The 23111-nt window shown below is 53.5% G+C and overlaps 1 long non-coding RNA gene across 1 annotated transcript in view; it reads right to left on the bottom strand.

Moving 5' to 3' along the window:
* Positions 1-21811, bottom strand: part of LOC127392175 (uncharacterized) — an 87685-nt gene extending 65874 nt beyond the window's left edge. The window contains exon 1 of the long non-coding RNA XR_007891205.1: positions 21767-21811. This is a non-coding gene — a long non-coding RNA (uncharacterized LOC127392175). The remainder of the gene's footprint in view (positions 1-21766) is intronic.
* Between the last annotated feature and the right edge of the window lie 1300 nt (positions 21812-23111).

Here is a 23111-nt window from a genome sequence, read left to right as displayed (position 1 = left end):
CAGGGATTTTCTTACAAATCTTCATTTTCAGTGCCTGTCAGCAAACCTGCTTTTTGTCCTGCTGTGAGTGTGTGTCTGATCCTGTACTGAACTATGCAGGATCCTGACTGCTGGAGTCACCTCTTGAATTCCAGCCCTGCTGTTTACATTCCAGTGGCCTTATCCTAAAAAATGAAGTTTGCCCGTGGATACCCATTGGTCTCAGTACCTGTCCTTATTTACTTTCAGACCTGAAATGCACAGCTGAGGCTCCAGATGGTGTCTCATGTAAAGGTGAGATTGGTCTGAGCATCTCTTGATTCTAACCAGTGGTGTTTATCAGCAAAGGTGCTTGTACCTGCCCAGGTTAAAATCTTATTTACCATGGTTTTGGCTCAAGGAAAGGGTTGTTCAGGGGAGTGTGAGGAGCTCAACATCCTTCTGTATTTACCCAGATCTGTTAAGTTGTTTCCACTGGTTCCACAGGCTCAGAGAATGGGCTTGGTGGGTGGTTTTATTAACTACACATGGCCAGTGTGAATGGTGAAGCTGTGGGATGGTGAGGACCATTCCCTGAGACAACCAGGTTTGAGGTTTCAGCTGCTGTGGGCAAAGTCAGAAATCTAACAAACCCCCTTTAATCTGCTGTTAAATTGAGTGTGGTTCTAAACTCTGGAAAGTAACAGAGGTCACAACCACAAGGTTTGGGAGCTTCTGGTCTTCAGATGAATTGAATCAAGACTAGTTTTTCTTCCAGCAGATCGACCTTAGGCTGTAAGCTAAATTCTAAGTAGGTGATTTCTTTCTTAAACCTACTTTTAGGAGAAGACTACACTGTGTTTAGAGCAGAACTGGCCCCACTGCCCTGTGTTTTCACATGTAACATTTCCAGTGGGTCTTGTGAATTTTGTACAATTGGTCTTTGCAAACGTCAGGGCAAGACCTGCCCTTTCATACCCTGTAGTGACCATCAGCAAATCCAGGAAGGTACCCTGCTCTCAAAACCTGGGTATGTTGGAGCAGAACAAGGCCAAATCATCTGATTCTGTACTTTTTCCCTTTCTAAGGATGAATGTTGCTTCTTGCAACCATGACTGTGGTGCCCTGTTTGCTCAGGAGTGAGTGATGCCAGGTATCTGCTGGGGAAGCCACCAGCACAAGCATCAGACCCTTGTTCTCATGGGACAAACAACCACAACCTATAAAAAGCATGACCTGCTCCTTAGGTAAAGCTACTAAAATGTGGCAACACGGGTCAATTAATGTAAAGAGGATGTTCTTCAGCACTTGGCCAGTTAGACTTTAGGAGGTGAGGCTGGATAATAACTGGAACAAGGATTGTACATGGGCAAAATGGCCTGGAACAACAGGAACCCTGCTGGGTTTTTTAGGAGGAAACAAAAAACCTGGCCCACCTCTGAATTAAAAGCAAAGAAGTCAATTCCAGTTCAAGTGAACAAGAGAGAAACCCAGTGTGAATAGGGAAGGAATTAAGTAAGAGGTGAAGGAAGTAAGATTAAAGCTCATTCTTTCCATGACGGTCAGGACTGATTTAATCAGGCCTGTTCTGCAGTAATCTCTGGAGTTTTAACTAAGAAAGCACAAATCATAAAGAGCTGGTACCCAGCACTGGATTCATTCTTTTTATACTCAAGGGCTGAGAAGCATGTTTGGATTTAGAGAACACTGGAAAAAAAATGTGGAGAAGGGATAACTGGATGGTCTTGGAGACAGGATCTTCCCACTCCAGTGTTAGGCAGTTTGCTGGGGAGTTTCTCCTGCTAATGCTTTTCTGACAACTTTAATGATTATTTTTTTTTTTTTTAAGCTGGTTTCTTGCCTCCATTCCTCACTTTACTGCCTGACTCCATAAATCTTGCTGCATTTTTTGTTTTTAAACATTTGCAGTGCAAATAAGAAATATTTACGCTTGCATGGAAAAAGTCAACTTCACGAAAACTAAAGAAAGAGCAAATTAAAGCATCTTAAATATTTGTCACTGGTACCTTCTCTCACAGGCTTATTTCCAAAACACTTTTGTTAGCATCTCCTAGCACCAGTGTTGGCAAAAGTGCTTGCTCCAACTGGGACTCAGGCTTTCTGATGCCCTATGCTGCTTTCAGGTGGGGTCTGCTCTCCTCCAGGAGGTGTTGATGAGGTTGGTGCTCAACATCACACCTTCTTAATACTCTGTGCCTGTTTCACATGTAAAATTCTTCCCTGTGAAGGTGGTGAGATCCTGGCCCAGGCTGCCCAGGGAAGCTGTGGCTGCCCCACCCCTGGCAGTGTTGAAGGGCAGGTTGGATGGGGCTTGGAGCAGCCTGGGCTGGTGGGAGGTGTCCCTGCCCATGCAGGGGTTTGGAACTAGATGAGCTTTGAGGTCTTTTCTAACCCAAACCACCCCATGATTCTATAGATTTTTCCCTCTCCAACAAGTTGTGTCCTGTGGTACAACTGCTATGATAGGACATCCATAGACAGACATTTATTAGGGCTTCAGTTCATCACTGTGCTTATCCTGGAATTAAGGTGTAACCTTCAGCACATCTAGTAAAGGGCTTAAAGGAAGACTTTAAATTGGTGGTGTTGCCTTGGAGCCTAAACAGACCTCACTGGTGACGGGAAGTTCACCAACTGTTCAGCTTTCTCTCACATCCAGCCAAATCTCTCAAGGCACAAAATAAAAGGATGAATTGTTGAGTCAGGAGACCTTTAGTCTCCTCATCTCGCTTGGTGAATAACTCGTGTCTGCATTTCTTACCCATCTCCTTTTCATAACCCACCCACAGCAAAACCATTCATCAAAACCTTCAGTGGCTTCACAGAAACCCCCACCTCACACCTCAGGGTTTATGTTCCTCGGAGCAGCAGCTTGGGCTGTTCTTTTGTTGTTTGGTGTTTTTTTTTTTCCTTTCTCCCCACCAATTGTATTTCTCCATTTGTTGAAATGTTTTTGCTCCTTCATCCAGTGAGTGTTAGAACTGGAAGAGAAAAGGGCCCTTCAGCCTCCGTGGGGTCAGTTGTGGCTGCGCCGCTGGATTTTAAACAGCACTTTGCTGTCAAGAATTGTCCTTCTCGCTTTGCCCTGCTGAAAAGAATCTTCCTCTGTTGGTTCACCAGTCTCCAATGGCACCGTTGGGTGATGCCTTTGATCTTTTGGCACCTCATTTTTTTCTGCAGGGGTCTCAGCTTTGCTGCCTTCCCCAGCACTGGGTCGAGGGAGGCAAATCTGTGAAGGCAGGACCTGGAGGTGCTTGATTTCCCACAGACTCAGAGGCTCTCCCAAAGTAAAGCAAACCCCTCCTGAATTTGGCACTAATAACGAGCAGAGACTTGGGCTTAAAACCGGGGAGGTGAGAGCTTTGCTTGAGCTGACTTTCCACAGAGTGGGGGGAGAACCCGTGGGTGAGGAGCAGGGACTGATGTCCAGGAGGTCTCAGTGCTGTTCCCTGTGCTTGCCAGGCCCTGTAAGAATTAAAGATGCCGCCCTGCTCCACGGGGCCTCTTCCAACCCCAACCAGAGGGGCACAAGAAAGATCCCTCGGCTTCCTGGAGGCTTTTTTTTCCCCCCCAGGCATTTCCCTTCCCCACTTCCCAGCGGCGGGGCGGGAGCCGCCGGGCCAGGGGCTGCTGAGGGGCTTTCTGCTGCAAAAAATAGTGAAGAAAAAAAAAAAAAAAGACCAAAAAAAAAAAAAGCCCCAAACCCCACGCGTTGACTTCCCAGCTCGTATCCTCGGGCACAGCCCTCGCCGGCTGGGAACAGCGTGTCCCGGGAAGCGGGTGTTCCCGCTGCTCTGCCAGCCGCTCCAGACGGGGCTGTCGCCCCCGGAGCTGCTGCCGGCGGCCCCGGCTGCGGGACGGGGGCTCTGCCCGCTCCCCACAGCCCCCCCCGGGGCTCCTGTGCGGGTGTAGGAGGCTCCAAAGCAGCGCTGCTGCTCCTCCGAGCTGCGAAAAGCCCCCCGTCTGTGCCGCTGCTCTGCCCGCCGCAGCGCCGGGTTTGTTCCCGGGGCTCCCGAGCCCGAGGAGCTGGGGTTTCCCCGCGGGAGGTTGTCCCCGGGAGCAGCCCCTCGGTCCTGGCCTCAGCCCTGGGGGCTGCGCCCCGAGAGGCAGCGCTGGCCCTGCCTGGGATTGTGGCCGGGTCCGTCCTGCCTCGGGACGTGGCTCCCGGCACAGGGTGACCCAGCGGCCCTTTGCTGCCCTGAGGGACAACGAGGGCACCAGGAGGGGCTGAGGGAGCTGGGGGGGTCCAGCCTGGAGACCAGGAGGTGAGGGGAGACCTGCTGGCTCTGCAGCTGCCTGAGGGGAGGTTGGAGCCAGGGGGGTTGGGCTCCTCTTGCAAGGAACAAGTGATAGAACCAGAGGAAAGGGGCTCAAGTTGCACCAGGGAAGGCTGAGATTGGATATTAGGAACAATTTCTTCATGGAAAGGGCTGTCAGGCCCTGGCCCAGGCTGCCCAGGGTGGAGTCCCCATCCCTGGAGGGGTTTCCAAGCCCTGGAGATGTGGTGCTGAGGGACATGGGGCGGTGGAGGTGACAGTGTTGAACTGGGTGATCTTCAAGGTCTTTTCCAGCTAAAACCATTCTACGGACACAGCCCCGATGCCACCGTGGGCTGTCAGCCAGTGCCTGTGGCCCATCACCTGCCCAAGGCAGCCTTTGGCTTTTTTTTTTTTCCTTTTCTGACTTCTCCTCTGAGGATTCTGGGGAGCTGCAGAGCCTCACCTGGCTGAGCAAGAAAGCCTTCCACCCAGCCTGAGCTGGCGGTGACCAGAGAGCCGCGACCGCTTCGCTGTCACAGGCGTCAGCTGCAGGTGACCTTCTGAACCCAACTGCTGGCTTCTGGTTTTTTTACACTGCCCTTTGCACAAGGCTGTTGGGAGCCTCCTGGGGGAAGATGGCAGATCCCTGCTGCACCCACAAAGCTGCCTGTGGTCTCCTGTTTCAGGGACCTGCAACGTTCCTGTGGTTGCCCTCGTAGCATCTCCTGGTGTCGAGAGCTGCCGTGCTCTGGGCAGCCCTCCGGCTGCCGGATCCCGAAGGGAGAAGCATCAGTACTTCCTTGTTCTTTCAAATATCCCTCAGGCTCCTACACACTAGATCTGAAATAGAAAACAGGGCTGGGATCCTCTCTCCCCAGGCTGCCACGAGCTGCAGGCGTGTTCATGTGGCATCGAGCGTCTGGGTCAGTCACGGCGTTGCCGGGGCTGATCCACGGCTTTCATGACAAGCTACTCTGCTGCTGAGTCAAAACAGAAAACTGCAGCCCAGACTCAGCTTCTGAGAGGTTCGGTTCCATATTCAGGAGCTCTCAGCTGAGGCAACACTTGACCCAAGTGTGAATCCATCTGGGCAAAGGCTGTTTTTTGCGTCCCACCACCCAGCCCATCCCAAACCGCTGGCTCCCCCAGCCTTGCTCTGCCCTTGCAGTGGTGCAGCTTGGCCCTCTGGTCTTCTCTTCTGGTGGCACAACTGAACTCCTGGCTCAGACATCCTTCCTTTGGCTGTGTCAGATGTCCCAGGAGGTTTTTGCTGAGCCAGAGCCTCCTCCTTCTGCAGGGGACAAAGGCAAGAAGAGGTTTTCTGGGGATGCTGTCACACAAATGGTGACACTGGAAGAGCAGCAGCTGACACCTGGCAAGCAGAGCTGGGGGGATCCCCAAAATAAACCATCCCTCTGGGGTGCCTGCTGTAGAGCTGGGACCCTGACGTGCTGGTGGGAGGGACAGAGCAGCCCCATGTGTGATCAGCTCCTTTCCCTGGACCACCAAGAGACCCCAGCTCTGGCCCCAGGGGATGCTGGAGGTGGCAGGTTTGTGCCACTGCACTTCGCCCCTGCCCCCATCCTGCTTTTTCAGCCTCCCAGGGCCGTGGTGGCAGCCCTGGTGCCTTCCCAGGGAGCCCTGCCAGCTCATAAACTGCTTTTAATCTCCAAAGAAGGTCCTTTGTGCAGCCTTTTGTCAATAGGGCCTGTCCCATTGCTATAGCTACGGCCCCTTTGCTGCCAGACACACCTGTTTGTTTTTCCAGCTCCTTTCTGTTGCCATCAGATTTCTCTGCCACCTAAATAAAAATACCAAGAAAAGCCCTGCCCTGGTCCTGGGCTCTTCTTGCCCTTCCCAGTGAAGGGAACTCCTCCTTCCCCTGGGACTGGTTTTCTGCAGGCAACAGAAACCAGCCTGCTCAGGCAGGACCCCTTGGCATGGGTTTGTTTTCTGCCTTTTACCCTTAAAATGTTTGTGCTGGTGGTGGAGCAGAGCTGGGGTGGGTTGCAGCGTGGTCCCCAGGTGAAGCAGGTGCCTGGGGAAGGGCAGGGGAGGAACTGTGATGTCCCCATAGCCTGTCAGCAGGAATTTTGGAGACACGGGGTTTTTCTTACTGAATGGTTTCCTCTCCCATGCATAAAACTCCCCAGAATCAGTGGGTTTGGGTGACTGACGTTGTGCGCTGGCTCAGGCAAGAACTACCCCAGCTCCCAGGCTGCAGCACAGGGTGGAGCAGGGTTTTCCCCCAGGGCACCCTGGCCCTGTGCTGTTCCTGGCACCAGGAGCCTTCCCAGGGGTTTGTGTCACTCTTTAGGGACATTGAGGGGAGACCTTATTGCTCTTCACAAGAACCTGAAAGGAGGGTGGTCTCTTCTTCCTAATAAAAAAAAGCAGGACAAGAAGAAATGGCCTCAAGTTGCTCCAGGGGGGTTTTAGATTGGATATTAGAAAAACTTCTTCACTGGGAAGGTTGCTAACCACTGAACAGGCTGTGCAGGAGGTGGTTGAATCACCATCCTTGGAGGTGTTTAAAAGATGAGTAGATGTGGTCCCGAGGGACGTGGTTTAGCAGTGGCCTTGGTAGAGCCAGGTTGATGGTTGGACTCGATCATCTTCAAGGTCTTTTCTACCCAGAACGATTCAGAGATTCTGTGTGATGAAAAACCCAGCATCTGGCCCTGCTTCATGAGCTGTGGCTGCTGTGTGCCCAGAGCAAAAACGCCCAGGGGTGGAAATTATCTGGGGGGGGGGGAATTTCCCTTCACTTGCAAAGCTTGTCCCTGCACAGGGTGTTTCTCCAGGTTCAGGACGGGCGACTCGCGACGGGTGTTGCCACGAGCAGAGAGATCTTCTCTCCGTCTTTATTGGAGCAACCTGACCACAGATATCTCGCTTTTCTCTTCCTGCTTTTCATTCCTTTGCCCTGCCAGATGCAGCTGAGGTTTGTCCCCGGGGTGGTGGGATCCGTGTTTGGGCACAGCTGAGCTGCCGGGATGTGAATTCCCGGCTCCTCCCGCCCCGGCTCGGTGGGGCTGAGTCCCTCCCTGCTCACCGCTGGGATCACCAAGGAATCTCGGGAACCAGGAGGAGAAATCCACCCCCAAGACTGTCAGCTTTCATCCCACAGCACTGGAGCTCCAGCCTTTCCCCTTGGACCTCACGAGATGATGAAGAGGAGAGAGGAGAAGCCTCAGAGCACAAAGACGTGATGGTCCCGGGGCCAGGGATGGGCAGGAGGCAGGGAGCAGGTTTCCAGGTTTGGGCCTCACTTTTGTCACAAGCTGGCAATGAAATAATTAAGCAAACCCCACCTCGTTTCACCCCATGTCTTTGCTATTTGTTGCCCTGCTTGTTTTGGCCTCCCTTGTCAATATTTCATGTGTGGGAAATGGTGGTTTTGGTCACAGAATCACACAGAATGGTCGGGGTTGGAAGGGTCCTCTGGGGATCATCTAGTCCAACCCCCTGCCAGAGCAGGATCCCCTAGAGCAGATCCTACAGGAACATGTCCAGGTGGGGTTGGAATGTCTCCAGGGATGGAGACTCCACAACCCCCCTGGGCAGCCTGTCCTGGGGCTCTGTTACCCTCAGAGTAAAGAAGTATTTTATTATATTCAGGTGAAACCTCCTGTGCACCAGTTTGTGCCCATTGCTCCTTGTCCTGGATGTCACTGAGAAGAGTCTGACCCATCCTCCTGACACCCCCTGGAGATGGAAGATGGGATGTGTTTGGTACGTGGTCCCTGTGTTACCAAGTGCAGAAACAAAGACCTCAGTGAACTTCAGAACCCAAGGCTGGGGTCTCATCCCTCTCCCAGCCCCCTGCTGCCACCCCCCCTGCATCTGCTGGCCCTGGGGACATGTCACAGCTGCCCAAGCTGCCCTGAAGTTCAGCTTATCCCAGATCTGCTGCAGCTTGAGCCACAGCCCTGACGGCACCTCTGCATGACGTGCCAGGGCTGCACATCTGGAGCACGGGCACATCTGGGCAGCTGCTCCAGGTGGGATGGAGCACTTTGGAGCTGCAAGCAGGAAGGACAGGGGATCAGCTGGAATGTTTTAGCCACCCTCCAGCTCTCCAGCTTCTCCTCACCCCACGGGCAGCCACAACCAAGCTGCCGTGGGGCGGAAAAGCAGCTTTTCAGGAGAAGCAGGTCGCGTGGGGTGGGTGTTCCTGTAAAGCAGGAGGGCTGGGGAGGGGGGGGGGAGGAGCAGAGCGTGGCAGCAGCTTCCAGCCTGCCCACCAGTTGGATTTGTCATTGAGCAAAAACATCCAGTTGTGAGATTAAAGATTTCCAGCAGTGGAAAATTCACAGGGGCCGCCGGGCCGGGGAGCCAGGCGCTAATTGGCGGAACTCGTAGAAAAGGCAGCTCTCCAGCTCTTTTCCATTGGAAAAATCCAAAACCTTTCCCCAGCTGTTGGTTCCTCACAAGAAACCTAAAGCAAAACACGCCGGGCAGGGGGAGAAGGGGCGAGGGAAGATCTTGACAATGTTGGAGCAGCCCTTTTCCCTCCTGCAGGGAAAATATTTACATTTTTTCGCTTTCAAGTTACTCCTGTTTGGAAATCATTTGTTTCACGTTGCACTCTGTGACCAGGCTTGGAAAAGTCACAAAGGAAACAAAGTGATTTTGCAGAAATACAATGTTTTGGCCAAAGCAGAATGACTTTTTTTTATTATTTTTATTTTTTATTTTTTTTCCCCCCAAATTTTCCTTGGGAACGTTGACATTTTGGGGTTTGTTCCAGCTGGGAAATTTCAGAGCAATCTCTTCTTCCCCTTTTGTCCAGCTACAGCAAAGACTCATAATTCTCACAGGGTTAATAATGAAACTTGTAATAGGTTTTTAATCCATCCTCTGTGTCCATCAGGCTTCTTTTGCACTGCCTGGTTGTTGGGACTGGAGCCATCTGTGATGCTTCCTGCCACCCTGCTCAAACCCACCCGCAGCATCTGCTGCTCCTGTCAGCAGCATTGCTGCAATTTACAAAATCCCTTAAAAATCATCAATAACTGGGTGCTGCAGGTCACACCTAGAGATCTTGCAAGTAGCATTTGTGAAGAAAATCTTCTCCTCTTGCAAAACCATCTCTTGCTGGGCAGGTGCTGGTCCCTCCTCAGTGGAGGCTGTAACGTCCCTCCAGGTGTGTGAATCCCTGAGGTCCTTTTCCTTCTGTTGGAGAGGGTGGGAGTGATTTGGGTGATTAGTGCAGGGAATATGATCCCAGCTAAGGGCCCAGGTGAGGGCTGTGTGGCTGTGCCCTGTGGTGGGAATGTGCTCCTTACTTCTCATGGAGCAATAGGTGAGGGATGAAGGATGGGAGAGGTCCTGGAAGGCTGTGGGCTCAGAAATGGCTCTTAATCATCCCCAGGATATCACATCATGGCAAAATCCAGACCCAGCTTGGGCTTTTCCTTTTGGAAGTGGGTTGGAGACCCACTGAAGTGACTGTTCCTGTGTGGGAAATTGTTCTTCCTCTTCCCCACGTAAGTCTAAGCAAAATGACACCCTGGTGTGGGTTGCAGCAAGGTGGACACAAGTGCTTTGCATCCCAAAATCCCTGGTGCCACACCTGTCCCCAGGGCAGCAGCTCCAGAGTTACAATCCTTGTCATGCCTTTCCTGCCCAAAAATCTCCCTGCATGCCCAAACTCCTCAAATCCTGACATGGAATCATTAAGGTTGGAAAAGACCTCTAAGATCATCAAGTCCAACCATCAACCCAACACCACTGTGTGAGCTAAACTATGTCCCAAAGTGCCACTTCTACATCTTTTTTGAACACCTCCAGGGATGGTGGCTCCACCACTGCTCTGGGCAGCCTGTTCCAATGCTTGTCCACTCTTTCAGTAAGTAATTGTTTCCTAATATCCAATTGGAACCTTTCCTGCTGCCACTGCAGGGTCTCGTGCTGCGTCCTGGCAGCTGTGGGCAAGGGGTGGCTCCGTCCCTGTCACCCTTGTGGGGCTGTTCCCATTGGGAGCTTTGCTGCAGAGGGTCTGGAGGGGTGGCTGAGGGTTAGGGGGGACGTGATGCCAAAGCTCCAACCCCTTCTCAGCAGCTCAACCTGCCTGTCCCTTGGGACATACTCCAGAAAAGCCATTGGCCTCCACAGGCATCACTGGCTCAGCTCTGGTCTGGGGGTTTCTTGGGGGGGGGCAGGGGGTGGGTGTGGGGACAGGGAACATGATGCCCCTGAGCTTTCTGCTGGGAAACTTCCCTTTTTGGTGAAAACATGTCCTTTATGCATCAGGTGGGGGAAGCTGATTCAGGCCTGCAGGTGTAGGCAGCTGGTTCAGGTGTCTGGATTAGGGCTAAACTCTGCCTGATTGCTGGGCTGGGAAAGGGCCATTCCCACCTTTAAAAGCCCTTTGCAGGGAGCCTGTGTGTCCCTGCTGTCCTGCCTGGGGTGGGATGTGCAGTGCTGCCTCTTGTCAGCTCTCTCTCTGCTTCCATGGATCCAGCATCACCTCCTGCCCTACGTCTCCCATCCTGCTTCCATCTCTCCTGGTGAGGAGGTTCTCTCAACCTCTGGTCCTCCCAAACCTCTGCTCTCTCTCAACCTCTGGCCCTTTGTGCAGCTTTTTGAGATGCAGCCCCAGCCTGAGGCCTCCAGACACTGACCCCAGGCTTAGGGGTGCAGCTGTACCCAGCACCCACCCCCTTGGCTCCCCCTGATTCTGAGCTCCTGGGGGGGATGACAGGGCATGAACCTGCTCTGCTCCCCACCCAGCTGTGGGACACCTCCATGCCTTGCTCCTGTGGGACCAGCTGGGCACCCGTGCTTGGGGCAGGAGCTTCAGCTCCCTTTTTTGGGATGCTCTAGGGAAGGGTCTCAGCAAAGCCCAGGGGAAGCTGCTGGGGGTGGCACTGGGGTGCCCTGGCAGTGCTGAGGGGTCTTGGAGGGCTTGGGGCTGCTGTCCCTGCCTGTCCCTGCCTGTCCCCTCCTCCTCCCTGGCTCATCCCCTCCCTCCAGCGCTTCCTTCCTCCCAGCCCCGTGTCCCCTCTGCCGGTGTCTCCTGTCCCAGCAGCTGTTTCGTAGCACCAGCTGTTTTGACTACTCGGTTAACTATTTATCCAGCTGCAGCAGGACTGGCCTCCTCCTCCTCTTCCTCCTCCTCCTCCTGCCGGGCCCTTTTTTTCCATACACAAATTCTGCACCGGCGAGCACAGCACCCAACCAGCTCCCTGAGCCCTTCCCACCCCTGGGGCTGCTGGTGCTCAGCCCCCCCCCCCCCCCGTGCCCAGCCCTTGCCCCCTTTTACAGCCATTTTGGGGTGTTAGTTTTGCCCCCCCTGTTCCCACTTTCCCCCTCCTGCTCGGACCTTGCCCTGGCCCAGCTGCAATAAGGAACCGATGTGTCTTTATTCTCCCTGCACTTAATTTTAATCAAATGCAAATTCCAAACACTTTGCCAACCCAAGGACCTGTGGGGTGTTAATTGCCAGGGCTTGGGGTGCTGTTTTCTGCCCTGAGAAGGGACCCTTACCCCCACCAGATCCCCAGCCTTCAGCAAGGGAGCTCAGGGAGAAGTTTGGGACACACAGATCCTCCTGGGGGTCCAAACACTTCACTGAGGCTTTGAGGCTCAGTCTCTGTTTTTTCACCTCTTTCTGCTGCTAGATAGAGATTCTTGGCTTAAAAAGAGACTGGTGAGACCAAGATGAGGTCAGCTCAAATCCTGGGGTCAGTTCTGGGCTCCTCATGAGGAGAAGGACATGGAGGGGCTGGAGCGTGTCCAGGGAAGGGCAACAGGGCTGGGGAAGGGGCTGGAGCACAAGTGTGAGGAGCAGCTGAGGGAGCTGGGGGTGTCCAGCCTGGAGACCAGGAGGTGAGGGGAGACCTGCTGGCTCTGCAGCTGCCTGAGGGGAGGTTGGAGCCAGGGGGGTTGGGCTCCTCTTCCAAGGAACAAGAGATAGAACCAGAGGAAAGGGGCTCAAGTTGCACCAGGGAAGGTTGAGATTGCATATTAGGAACAATTTGTTCATGGGAAGGGCTGTCAGGCCCTGGCCCAGGCTGCCCAGGGCAGGGGGGGAGTCCCCATCCCTGGAGGGGTTTCCAAGCCCTGGAGATGGTGCTGAGGGACATGGGGCAGTGGTGGCCTTGGCAGGGCTGGGGTAGCAGCTGGACTTGATGATCTGAAAGGTCTTTTCTAACCAAAACAATATAGAGATGCTAAGAGCTGCCTTCTGCCTGGCAGGGTGGTGTGATCCCCTCTCCAATCCTCAGAGTTCTCCGTCTCCATTAGAGGGACAAGAAATGGCTTCACCTGTGCAAATTCCTCAGTGGATTTTTGCCTCCAGCACCAGGATTCCCCCCATCAGCAGAAGCTGGGGCTGGTGCCCAGCAGAGCCCAGGCTGCCCTTCCACCCACTGGACCACGGCAGGGCCCAGCTCTGGCTGCTCAGCAGCATTTGCATTGAAAATCCCAACTTTGACATGCAAAAAGAGCCCAGCTGGGCTGGGAGACGTTGCAAGCAGGGAGTTTATAGCAAAGCCTAAATATTTATGCAGAAACTCGGTCTTTTCCCTCTGCTCTTTCATTTCATGGTGTTTATTTCCCCCCCGGGCTGGGGACGTGCAAGGACAGCCACCAGCTCCGTGGTGTTGGAGGGGACCTTGCTCACCTTCTCGCAGCAAAACCAGCTGAAATTCAGAAAAAAACCCCACCAAACCTTCCTCCCTCAGCAAGGTTTCTTTTCTTTTCAGCCTTTTTTTTTTGCTTTGCAGGGAGCCTGAAGTTTCCGAGTGCACTTGTTGCCTGTTGCATGAAAGGAAAGTTGGCAGCTGGCCGGGCTATTGTCAAACCCCCTGATGAAACTCAAGGTTTTTCTGCTGTGTTTCCTACCAGCTGACCTTATCAAGGTTTTGCATGTTCTTGGCATTTCTTTCTGCCACCAGGGTGGTTGCAGGGTGCAAAATGCCACAGGCACTGGCCTGGAAGGCCCCTCGCCCTGCTGCCTCCAGCCCCTTGTAGAGCTTTTCCTTTTTGGGGAGGGAAATAAGTGATTTTCCAGAAGAGTTTTTGGGGCCAGGTTGGACTTTGCAGGCTGGGAGAGTTGGGGTGTTCAGTCTGGAGAAGAGAAGGCTCTGGGGAAACTTTGGAGCACCTTCCAGTGCCTGAAGGGGCTCCAGGAAAGCTGGGAAAGAGGGTTTGGACAAGGGCAGGGAGGGAGAGGACAAGGGGGAAGGGATTAAAACTGGAAGAGGGGAGATTGAGGTGAGACATGAGGAGGAAATTCTACAGTGTGAGGGTGGTGAGACCCTGGCCCAGGTTGCCCAGGGAAGCTGTGGCTGCCCCATCCCTGGCAGTGTTGAAGGGCAGGTTGGATGGGGCTTGGAGCAGCCTGGGCTGGTGGGAGGTGTCCCTGCCCATGCAGGGGGGTTGGATCTGGGTGATCTTTAAGGTCCTTTCCAGCCCAAACTACTCTGGGATTCTATGATTTCTGGCAGGTGAGTGGCTCCTGTGCCAGGAGGAGAAGACTTGCTTTTCAGGAGCAGGGTCTCCTTATGTAGTAGATGCAGAATCCATCAGTTCACTGCAGCACGTGCTGCTGGTACATGTCCCATGAGTTGCCCGAGGTCTGGGTCACACTGCTGGACCTTTGTGGAGTGGGTTGTGGAGCTCATTAGTGGAGGACGAGGAACACAACATGGTCTGGATCCCTGGATCCTCTCCTCCCTCTGGAGAGCTCTCACAGGAGCAAAACCATGGGCAGCAGGAGAGGTTTGACACCTGGGGGGCTGGTTGGGGCTTTGCACGTCAGGTGAGGGTCTCTCCAGGGATTCTGCTATCTCTGATGGACCCTGAGACAAGAGCCACCAGCCCTGCTGTGTTTGTGTGAAACACAAGTGCACCCTTGGCTGGCAGCCACGGAGCAGCAGCACGAGGGTGTTCAGCTTCCTCCAGGCTGCCTGGCCAGGGAGATAAGCAGGAGCAGGAAGCAGCTCGTTCCCTGCTGGGCTGGGGAGAGGCTTGGATCCCCAGCCTGGGGGGCTGGGAGCTGATGGGCAGCACCCCAGCACCTCGCTGGAGATGGTGGGGATGTTCATAGAATCATAGAACTACTCAGGTTGGAGAAGCCCCTTGGGATCACCCAGTCCAACCATCATCCCTGCTCTACCAAGTTCTCCCCTCAACCACATCCACCAACACCACATCCAAACCACCCTTCAACACACGCAGGGATGGTGACTCCACCACCTCCCTGGGCAGCCTGTTCCAGTGTCTGACCACTCTTGCTGTGAAAAAATGGTTCCTAATGTCCAGTCTGAACCTCCCCTGGTGCAGCTTGAAGCCCTTCCCTCTTGTTCTGTCACTAATGACCTGGGAGAAGAGACCAGCACCAGCCTCTCTGCAATGACCTTTCAGGTAGCTGTAGAGACCCCCTGTCCCTGGGGTTTGTCTTGTGCCCTCCTGGGGATGGTCCCAGCGTGGGTGTGGTGGGACTGGAGGGTGCAGCAGGGGGGGCAGGACAGCACCCCCCTCCCATGGCTGTGTAACCATCCTGGCTGTGACCCCTCCAGGTAAAACACGGGTGTCACAGCACGACACAGGTCTGTGCCACGCTCAGCCAGCAAGCCAAGCCCCCCCATTCCAGAGGGGAATGCTGGCATTGCTCTGACCAGGGACAGAAACAAGGGCATCTCCCTGTGCTCAGCATCCCTGCTGCAGCCAGTCTGCCTGGGGAAAGGGGCTGGGCTGTGCTCAGGGCTTGGGCCACCTAACACCTGGCACTTGCTGGGGCACAGGACACCCCTCTGTCCCACCAGTGCTAGTGCCAGAGCAGGGTGTTGGACCCTCTCCTGCACCCAGCTCAGGAGCTGCACACCCCCAGGTTTGGGGAGGGCTGTGTTTTCCCAGCAGCGTGTAGCAAACATCCCTGCATGTGCTGCACAAAACAAATATCCTCCTCTGGCTCTGATGAAACCAAAACCCAAAGTTACCTCCACAAGCCAAGGCTGCAATTGCAGGAGAAATCCCTGCACCCTCTGCACCTCCTTGCTGGGGATAACTGCTCTGTCTACCAGCAAAGCTCCTCCTGGCCAGGACATTGTGTCCCAGGGACTGGCTGCTTCCCTGGTAGCACTGTCACAGCCACCAAGGGGTTTTCCTGCTGCCACCTCAGAGGTGGGATTTGCTTTGGAGGGGACGGAAGGGCCAGAGGGTTTAGCAAAGCCACAGCTCTTATTAAAAGACCTGAGTGTTTGATGCAGGGCCTCATTTTTCCTGAAGGCCTTTTGCACACAACCTACATCACTTCGTTTTTGTTTAGTGTAGTGAAGGGAGGAGAGAGCAGTGGTTTGGCTCAGAGGGGCCAGGATCATCCTGACCCTGTCTCGAGGTGGAGGAGAAGGACCCACCTCACGTGGATCATTTAAGGGTTGTGTTTCTTTCCTACTGATTGATGGCAGAGTTTAGCTTCTAATGGAAGGAAACAGGGAGGAAATGGTTTCTTGCCTTCATTTGTCAGGGGTTTGTTTAAACGTGTTCCCTGGAAACAGGTCATGGTTGTGTATTTTCAGGGACAAGGAGGAGGCCCCGTGTCCTGCTGCCGGAGGACGGGGCAAGAAGGTGGCAGGACCCAGCCAGAGCAGCCTCTGGCTGCTGTTTCCAGGGGATCAATGGTTAATTAAGTGGAAATTAATTTTCCTGGCCTGTCCCTGCAGTGAGCAGTGTGGAGTGTGGCAGGAGTGTGTGTGGCCACCAGGAGATGTGTCCCCCCAGAGCTGTTTTGGAGCTGATAGTTACAGGGCCCGGAGCTTCTCCAAGACAAATCCTGGCTTTGGATGGTGTTGGCCACAACTCCCCCTGGGAAACAGGGATGGGAAAGTGTCTGGTTTAGGCTCTAGAAAGTCCCAGACCTCCTGTGGATCCTGTGCAGGTGCTTGAGATGCTTCAGGATGGAGCACCACGAGCACGGTGGGACTCTCAGTAGCCCTGAAACACTGCTCCTTCTGTCTGGATGGTGTGGTCATTTCACACATTGATGTTGAGATGTTTCTGTGGATTCAAAGCCTGGGGCCGAGCAAAATGACCCCATCTGGTCCCCCAGGGTGGCTCTTACCACCACCCCAAAACCCACAGCAGACCCGGAAGCCCAAAGTGTTGTTGAGAACTGAGGTCTGAGACACGTGTGTGTGCTGGGAGGGCTCAGCCTTCCCCAAAGTGACTCATCGTCCTCCTCATCTGCAATGCCACTATTCCTGGTGGCTCTCCTTCCCCAGCATCACCACAGGCTCTCAGCCTGGCCAGGCAGCCGGGCCCCAAAAATCCTAGCAACAATGACATTGTTTTCTATATTTGCAGCATGGAGGGCTGAGCAGAACCGATGACACACGGCGGAGCTGGCAGGGAGGCTGGCACTGATGCCATCTGCAGAGAGACGCCTCCTCACCCGCTTGAAATGAGATGGAACTGGTTGGTTTGTGCTCCCCCAGTGTGTGGGGTGCTGGTGGGGGCACCGGGTGGGGTGCTGGTGGGGGGCACTGAGCCCAGGGTGGCCCCAGGCTGGGGGATGCTCTTTGCGTCTTGCTCCAAGCGCTGGGGCAGAGATGTCACATCTTGTCCCATTCCCTGGCACACCTTGTGAGCAGGCTCCTTCCCAACATCACACCCTTCCCATGAGCCCTTTTCCAGAAGCAAATGTTCTTGTGATTTATTTTTTTGGAGGGGGTCTCTTTTCTTCTTATCCCAGGCTGCTTCTGGCACTGGGGACAAGGGCTCTGCTCCCTCTTCAGAGAGACGTGAGCTGGATGCCTTGCAAACCCTCCTCTTATGCCCCTTTGGATGCTGATGTTTTAAAAGTTGATTTGGCTCTTTGTACTTTCCTTGAAGTGCACTTGGGGACTCCTGGTCTTGCGTGCTCAAGTTGACTTGAGCTTCTGGCTTCACAGGGAAGCTGGAAAATAGGCAAATGTCACTGGTACGAGGTGGGAAAGAAGAAAAGAAACACCACAGCTTTTGCTTCTGAGCTTTGGGGGTTATTTTGTTGGGCAGAGCCATGGGCCTTTGGCTGCTTGTGGAGAGCAGGGTGGTCTGCACAGGGCCAAGCAAACATCTCCCTGCTGCTCCAAACCTCCCTGGGGAAGATCCAGCTGAGGTGGGAAAACCTCTGCCATGCCCATGGGGTCTCTCCCAGCCCAGCCTCGTGCTGCTGCTGTGTCAAGCTGAGGGTGGCCAAGGTCGAGTTCCTGAGGGTCTCTTGGAGACACTGAAGCTTCCAGCACAGCTGAGTTCCCTCCAGGCACTGCAGTTCTGTGGAGATTAGGGAAGGAAGCCAAGTCCTACAGCTGCATCCCACCAGCCCAGCCCCGGGTGAGCCAGGAGCAGGGATGGAGTAGCAGGAATAGCAGCTGGGAGGTGTAAACGAGCCCGTGGAGGGACAAGGACAGGGCTGACTCTCTTCTAACTGCTGGGCTTGTGCCTGGTGGCAGTGATGGTCACAAAGGGTGAGCTTTAGAACTGCTGACTGCTCCGTGCTGCCAGGAAGGGGAGCTGGGCCTGCTGAGGGCTCATTTCCCTGCCCCTAGTGGGCTGTTTTGCTTAGTAAATGATGAAGATTTACAGGTACTAAAATAATCAAAGCAAAGCAAACCCCTCCTGGCCCTGATGGTCCCCAGGAGCAGGCAGCCCCAAAAGGAGCCCCTTTTGCCTTTCATTGTGCTTTCCAAGTTCCTCACTGTGAAGCTGATGTTTTTCACGTTGTTCTTTGCTTTGCTTTCCCTCTTTGCAGGTTTGCAGGGGAATACAAGAGGCTCTGGGAGGTGGGTTATCCCACAGGTCTCACCTTTTTCCTGCCGTGAGCTTTGGGCTTCGTTTTACTCCACACTCCTGGTCCTGCTGAGCTCGGATCTCAGCCCAGCCCTGGGCTGATGGAGAGTGTTTCCCACAGCAACTTCTGGAAGCAGAGACCAAGCCACACCAGCATCCTCGGGTCTGACTTTCCCAACCTATCCAGGTCCCACAGGAAACTGCCTCCTGTGCCCGTGACTGGCAGCAGAGCCACCTGGCATCCTCAGCCCTCCTTGGACCAGGGAGGTTTGGGGTTCAGCAGCATCCCATGGCAATGGGGAGGGTTTTCCTGGCACCAGGTGCTTTTGCCACCCAGGCTGAGCGTGGGAGAGCACCAGTGGCTCTGTTTTAATTGGCATTAGTTGATCAGCTGCACTGGGCTGGATGGTGGCTGCTGGTGGTTACGAGTGGGGATGTTTTCTGCTCTCCCGGCGAGGGCAGGAGCCAGGAGAAGCCTCCACAGCAGTGCCAGAGCTGAGTCACCTGGGCTAGGAGGAAAGGAGGGTGTTTGTGTGGGCATGAAACAGCCAGTCATGCTTTCAGCAAGCCTGAAATCATGTGTGATATTTTTATTTTCAGATTCCCAGCTTCGATTTTTGTGGCAGGGTTGTTCCCGACATCCCGACCGCAGCGACGCCGGTGCCGGGAGCGAAGCCTGGCTCCATCCCACCACCATCCTCCAGCCGCCAGGGGAAGGTTGGGCACCTTTTCTTCTGGGCCACGGGCACCACGCTTCCCTCTGGAGAAGGCTGCAGAGATCCCCAGGAGCCACCTGCCAGGGCAGGAACTGTGGAGAAACGAAGTGGGTTTTTTCGGGAAAGCCTGAGGATGGAGGGAGAGGCTGGGATGGAGCCTCTGTGCTGGGGGAAGCAGGGGTGTAAAGTGAGCCATGCCTGCATGGAATCCAGAGAGAAAAAAACTAGTCAAAGCAGGCAGAGTTGGCCCATCATTGAGATGTGGCCAAGACCTAGCTTGTGTTTTGGGAAGCTGGCAAGTGTCCCCGAGCTCTCCCAGGGACATCCCTGGGCACTGAGGTAACACCAGGGCCATTGCTCATGATGTAACTGTACATCTCAGGAATGTGTTTGCTTCTGAAGTCCTGGTTCCTGGAGTCATGCAAATAAGAGTATTTCAAAGGGTTAGAGTTTTTGGGGTTGTTTTCTTTATTTTTCCCTCCTTAGCCCCCTGTTGCAGAGCCTGAACCTGCCTGGTCCAAGCCCAGCGAGAAGCTGAGAACACCTTGAGCAGCTTGATCTGCTGGGATGTCTGAGCTGGGAAGCCACCACCAATAACTCAACCTGAAAAAAAAAAAGAAAAACCAAACCAGGCACAAAATGGTGGAAAAACCCCTTTCCACCAGCAAAGGCCACCACCTTTGGTGTGAGCAGCTTTGACATTCCCGGGCTCTCACCCAAGCCTGAATGAACCGAGCAATCACACGTGCCCTTCCTTTGAGGAGCCAAAACCTGCTCCTGTCATGCTATAGATTTGCTCTCTGATTAATGTGGGATATATATATATTATTTTATTTTATTTTATTTATTTTTTTCAGGGAGGAGAATTGGAGAAACCAACAGCAGCTGGTTGAGTATTTGGCAAACAATGTCTTTTATGTCGCGCGTGGGCAGCGCTCGATATATTTCTGAGCTATATTTAGTAAACACACACCTCTCTCTCTCCCTCCACGTAATGTTTTCACTCCTTTGCAGACTACCTGCAAAACACAGACACCATCAGAAGCTGTAAATACAGTCATTGTGCCAGCCAGCTCCCTACAGCTTTTTGATATCCAATGTTTTGGTGTTTCCCAGGGAAAGGAAAGGGGCTGGGCCCTGTCCTGCCCATCCTGCAGGCTGGGATGTGGTCCATGGGCATCAGGGTCTGGCTGCACCCAGAAGAATGGGCTTCTCCTTTCAAGACCAAAAAAAAAAAAGAGTAAAAGCTTTGGGGAAGGGAGCTCCACCCAATGAAACCTTCCATTTTTATTGTTTTGGATTCTTACCCTTCTTAAATAAACTTAAATCTGTGTCACTGGAAAAGGAAAAATTCCCTTTATTGTTCAGGAAGTGCTGGAACAAGATCCTGGGACTTTTGTAAAAAATAATAATAATAATGCTGCTGTTTTTTTTATTTTCCCCTGTTCCTTCCAGCTTGACCCCAAAGTCAAACCCATCCCTTCTGCTCCTGGTTTCATATATTTGTTTTTTGCTAAAAAGCATCATTTCAGTCAATGCTGTGTTTGCAGAGAAATTCACAGCCTGAACTGTCCTTGCTGCTGCTGTTTATTTTCCCCCTGTTCCTTCCAGCCTGACCCCAAAGTCAAACCCATCCTTTCTCCTGGTATTCATATTAATTTTTATTGCTAAAAAGCATCACTTCAGTCATTGCTGTGTTTGCAGAGAAATTCACAGCCTGAACCGTCCATCCCAAGGTGGTACAGAAATGTGATGGGTGAGGGGTTGGTTGGTTGTTGTTGTTTTCTCATGGGCTTCCCTGCCACGGGGTGGAAGGTTGGGGGAGGCTTCTCTGGTTTCCCTTTGTTCAGCACTCATGAAAGAGAAAGAGGAAGGAAACCAGCCATGGCTCAGCCTGATGCTCTGCTAAAAATAGCCGGGCTGGCCGGGCCGGGGTTCCCATCCTCCCTAAAGGTCGTTTCCCCAAGTGCTGCTGCTGAAAATATGCCACCAAATGGCCCGTTTTGGCAGCTTTCTGATGGCTTGGAGGCAGCAAAGAGCCCGGAGGAAGGAGGGATGCTCACCATGCCCTGCAAAGCTGGGCATGGGTTTTGCTTTCCATCCTAGCGAACCGCAGCCCGAGTTCCCTCCTCGGGGCTGGGATGTGACAAACACGGTGGGATCTTCACAGCTGAAGAGCTGAAGCTGCCACAGCCCAGCTCCCTTTGTGTGCTGCAAGGAGAGCGTCCTGCTGCTCAGGGCATGGTCCCTTCCAACCTTCACCATTCTGTGATTTTTATTTCTTTTTTCCATTTTTGGTTTGTGCTGGAGGGAAACGTGGCGTGAAATGTTGCCCCTCACCACCAGCCCCAGGTCTGTGCAGGGCTCCTGGCTGGCTCTGCCTTGGAGCCTCCTGCTGTGGTCTTGGCTTTTGCTGTTTCCTAAACTTCAGCAAAAAAGAAAAAACCCAACAACCTTGGGAATGACAGGCCACAACAACAGGGTCTTTTTCCAGGAGGTGTTTTGCATCAGGGAAAAACTCATCAGCGTGTTGCGGTGTTCCCCCTTTGATGGGTATTAATGGATTTTCCTACTTTTGAAAGGGATTGGAATATAGTTATTAAAAAAAAAATATTAATTTTCCAATATAGATCTGGCTTCAGAAGCAGAGGCTCCTAAGTGTGGTGCTGCTGGCTGTGGGGAAGATGCCAGGGAGTTGGGAAACACCACGGGATCCTTGCTCGAATCCAGCTGGCAGAGCTTGGGCGATGGCTCCAGAAATGCAGCCCTGGGGAATTGTGTTTGGGAAAGCCCCATTTCCAGCTTAATTAGGGATGTAGCCATGAGAGGAAAGGCAGCCTCACCCATACGCCTTATAGCTGCCACTGGTGATACTGCCTGACACCAGGAATCCTGCTCCTTGTAGGCATTTGCAGTGGGAGCAGAGCTGGGAAACAGGGCGAGTGCCCTGTGCTTCCATTGCTTCCTGATAAAATCACAGAATCACAGGCTGGTTTGGGTGGGAAGGGACATTAAAGATGTTCTAGTTCCAACCCCCCTGCATGGGCAGGGACACCTCCCACCAGCCCAGGCTGCTCCAAGCCCCATCCAACCTGCCCTTCAACACTGCCAGGGTTGGGGCAGCCACAGCTTCCCTGGGCAACCTGGGCCAGGGTCTCACCACCCTCACACTGAAGAATTCCCACCTGATCTCTAACCTAAATCTCCCCTCTTTCAGCTTAAAACCATTCCCCCTTGTCCTCTCCCTCCCTGCCCTTGTCAAAAGCCCCTCCCCAGCTTTCCTGGAGCCCCTTCAAGTTCTGGAAGGCCACTGTGAAGTCCCATGGAGCCTTCTCTTGTTCAGGCTGAACAACCCCAACTCCCTCAGCCTGTCCTTTTCAGAGAGCTGCTCCAGAAAGCCTTGTCCATCTGGAGCTTTACTCCTCATTTTCCTTAGATGTGTCCTCCTGCCTGCCTCCAAGTCCTGTGCTGGCCAGATGTTTCCAGGATCCTGGCTCTCTGCATCCATGGCCCCAGGTGGGCTCTGCACAGCGAGGGCTGCTGCAACCTTGTGCTACAAATCCTCACGGTGCCCTGCATCCTGGTGGGATGCACAGCAGGGCTGGTGCTTCCCTGGCCACATTTGTGCTCTGAGAAGCCAAATCCTGCAGGTAACCACACCCCTGCCACCACCCTAAGCTGCACAGGGTGGCACAGGACACCCAGCCGAGGGTGTGTATTCCCAACAAGGGTGGAAATACTGGAGTTCCAGTGTGGTGGTGGGGATTGATGTTTCAGTGCTCTTTGAATCCAGCCCTCAGGGAGCAGGATTGACCCTGAAGCTGCTGAGAATCCTGGCTGGGGGATTAAGAATAAACCCCTAAACCCAGCTCCGAAAGGTCGGCTGCTGGGTAACATTTAGAAGAGCCTCAAACTGTTGTTTCAAGGAGTATTGGGTTTGTGTTGGGTTGTTTGGTTTTGGTTTTTTTTTCCTCCATAGGAAAAGCAAATGTCTAAGCCTCTGTGGAAAAAAAGAGCTGTTCCTGACTCTGCCCCGTGGATGGGGATTTGCTGCACAAGACCTGGGGGGGATAGGGTGGGAAGAGCCTGGGAGGGGGATGGCAAGTGGCACTGTCAGCTTTAATTAATTAATGCCACTGTGTGTGACAGCCCTGGGGGCAGGGGGTGCCTGAGCAGTCCAGGGGGCAATGCTGGTCACCCTGGCTGCTTTAGGAAGGTGAGAGCTGCTGACAGAAGGGATTTCCACCCTCTTGGGTGGCATTAGCCTCTCTGTTTGGGGTGGTTAACCCTGAATTTGCACTTTTTAGACTCACAGCTCCTCTCCTGGGAGCAGCCCATGGGGATATATCAGTGTGGAGCTGCAGGTGGGTGCCAGGGT

This window comes from Apus apus, chromosome 18 (genome assembly GCF_020740795.1).
Source record: "Apus apus isolate bApuApu2 chromosome 18, bApuApu2.pri.cur, whole genome shotgun sequence".
NCBI classification, from domain to species: domain Eukaryota; kingdom Metazoa; phylum Chordata; class Aves; order Apodiformes; family Apodidae; genus Apus; species Apus apus.
Note: the sequence above shows the minus strand (reverse complement) of the source record. Positions and strands in the feature narration are given on the sequence as shown.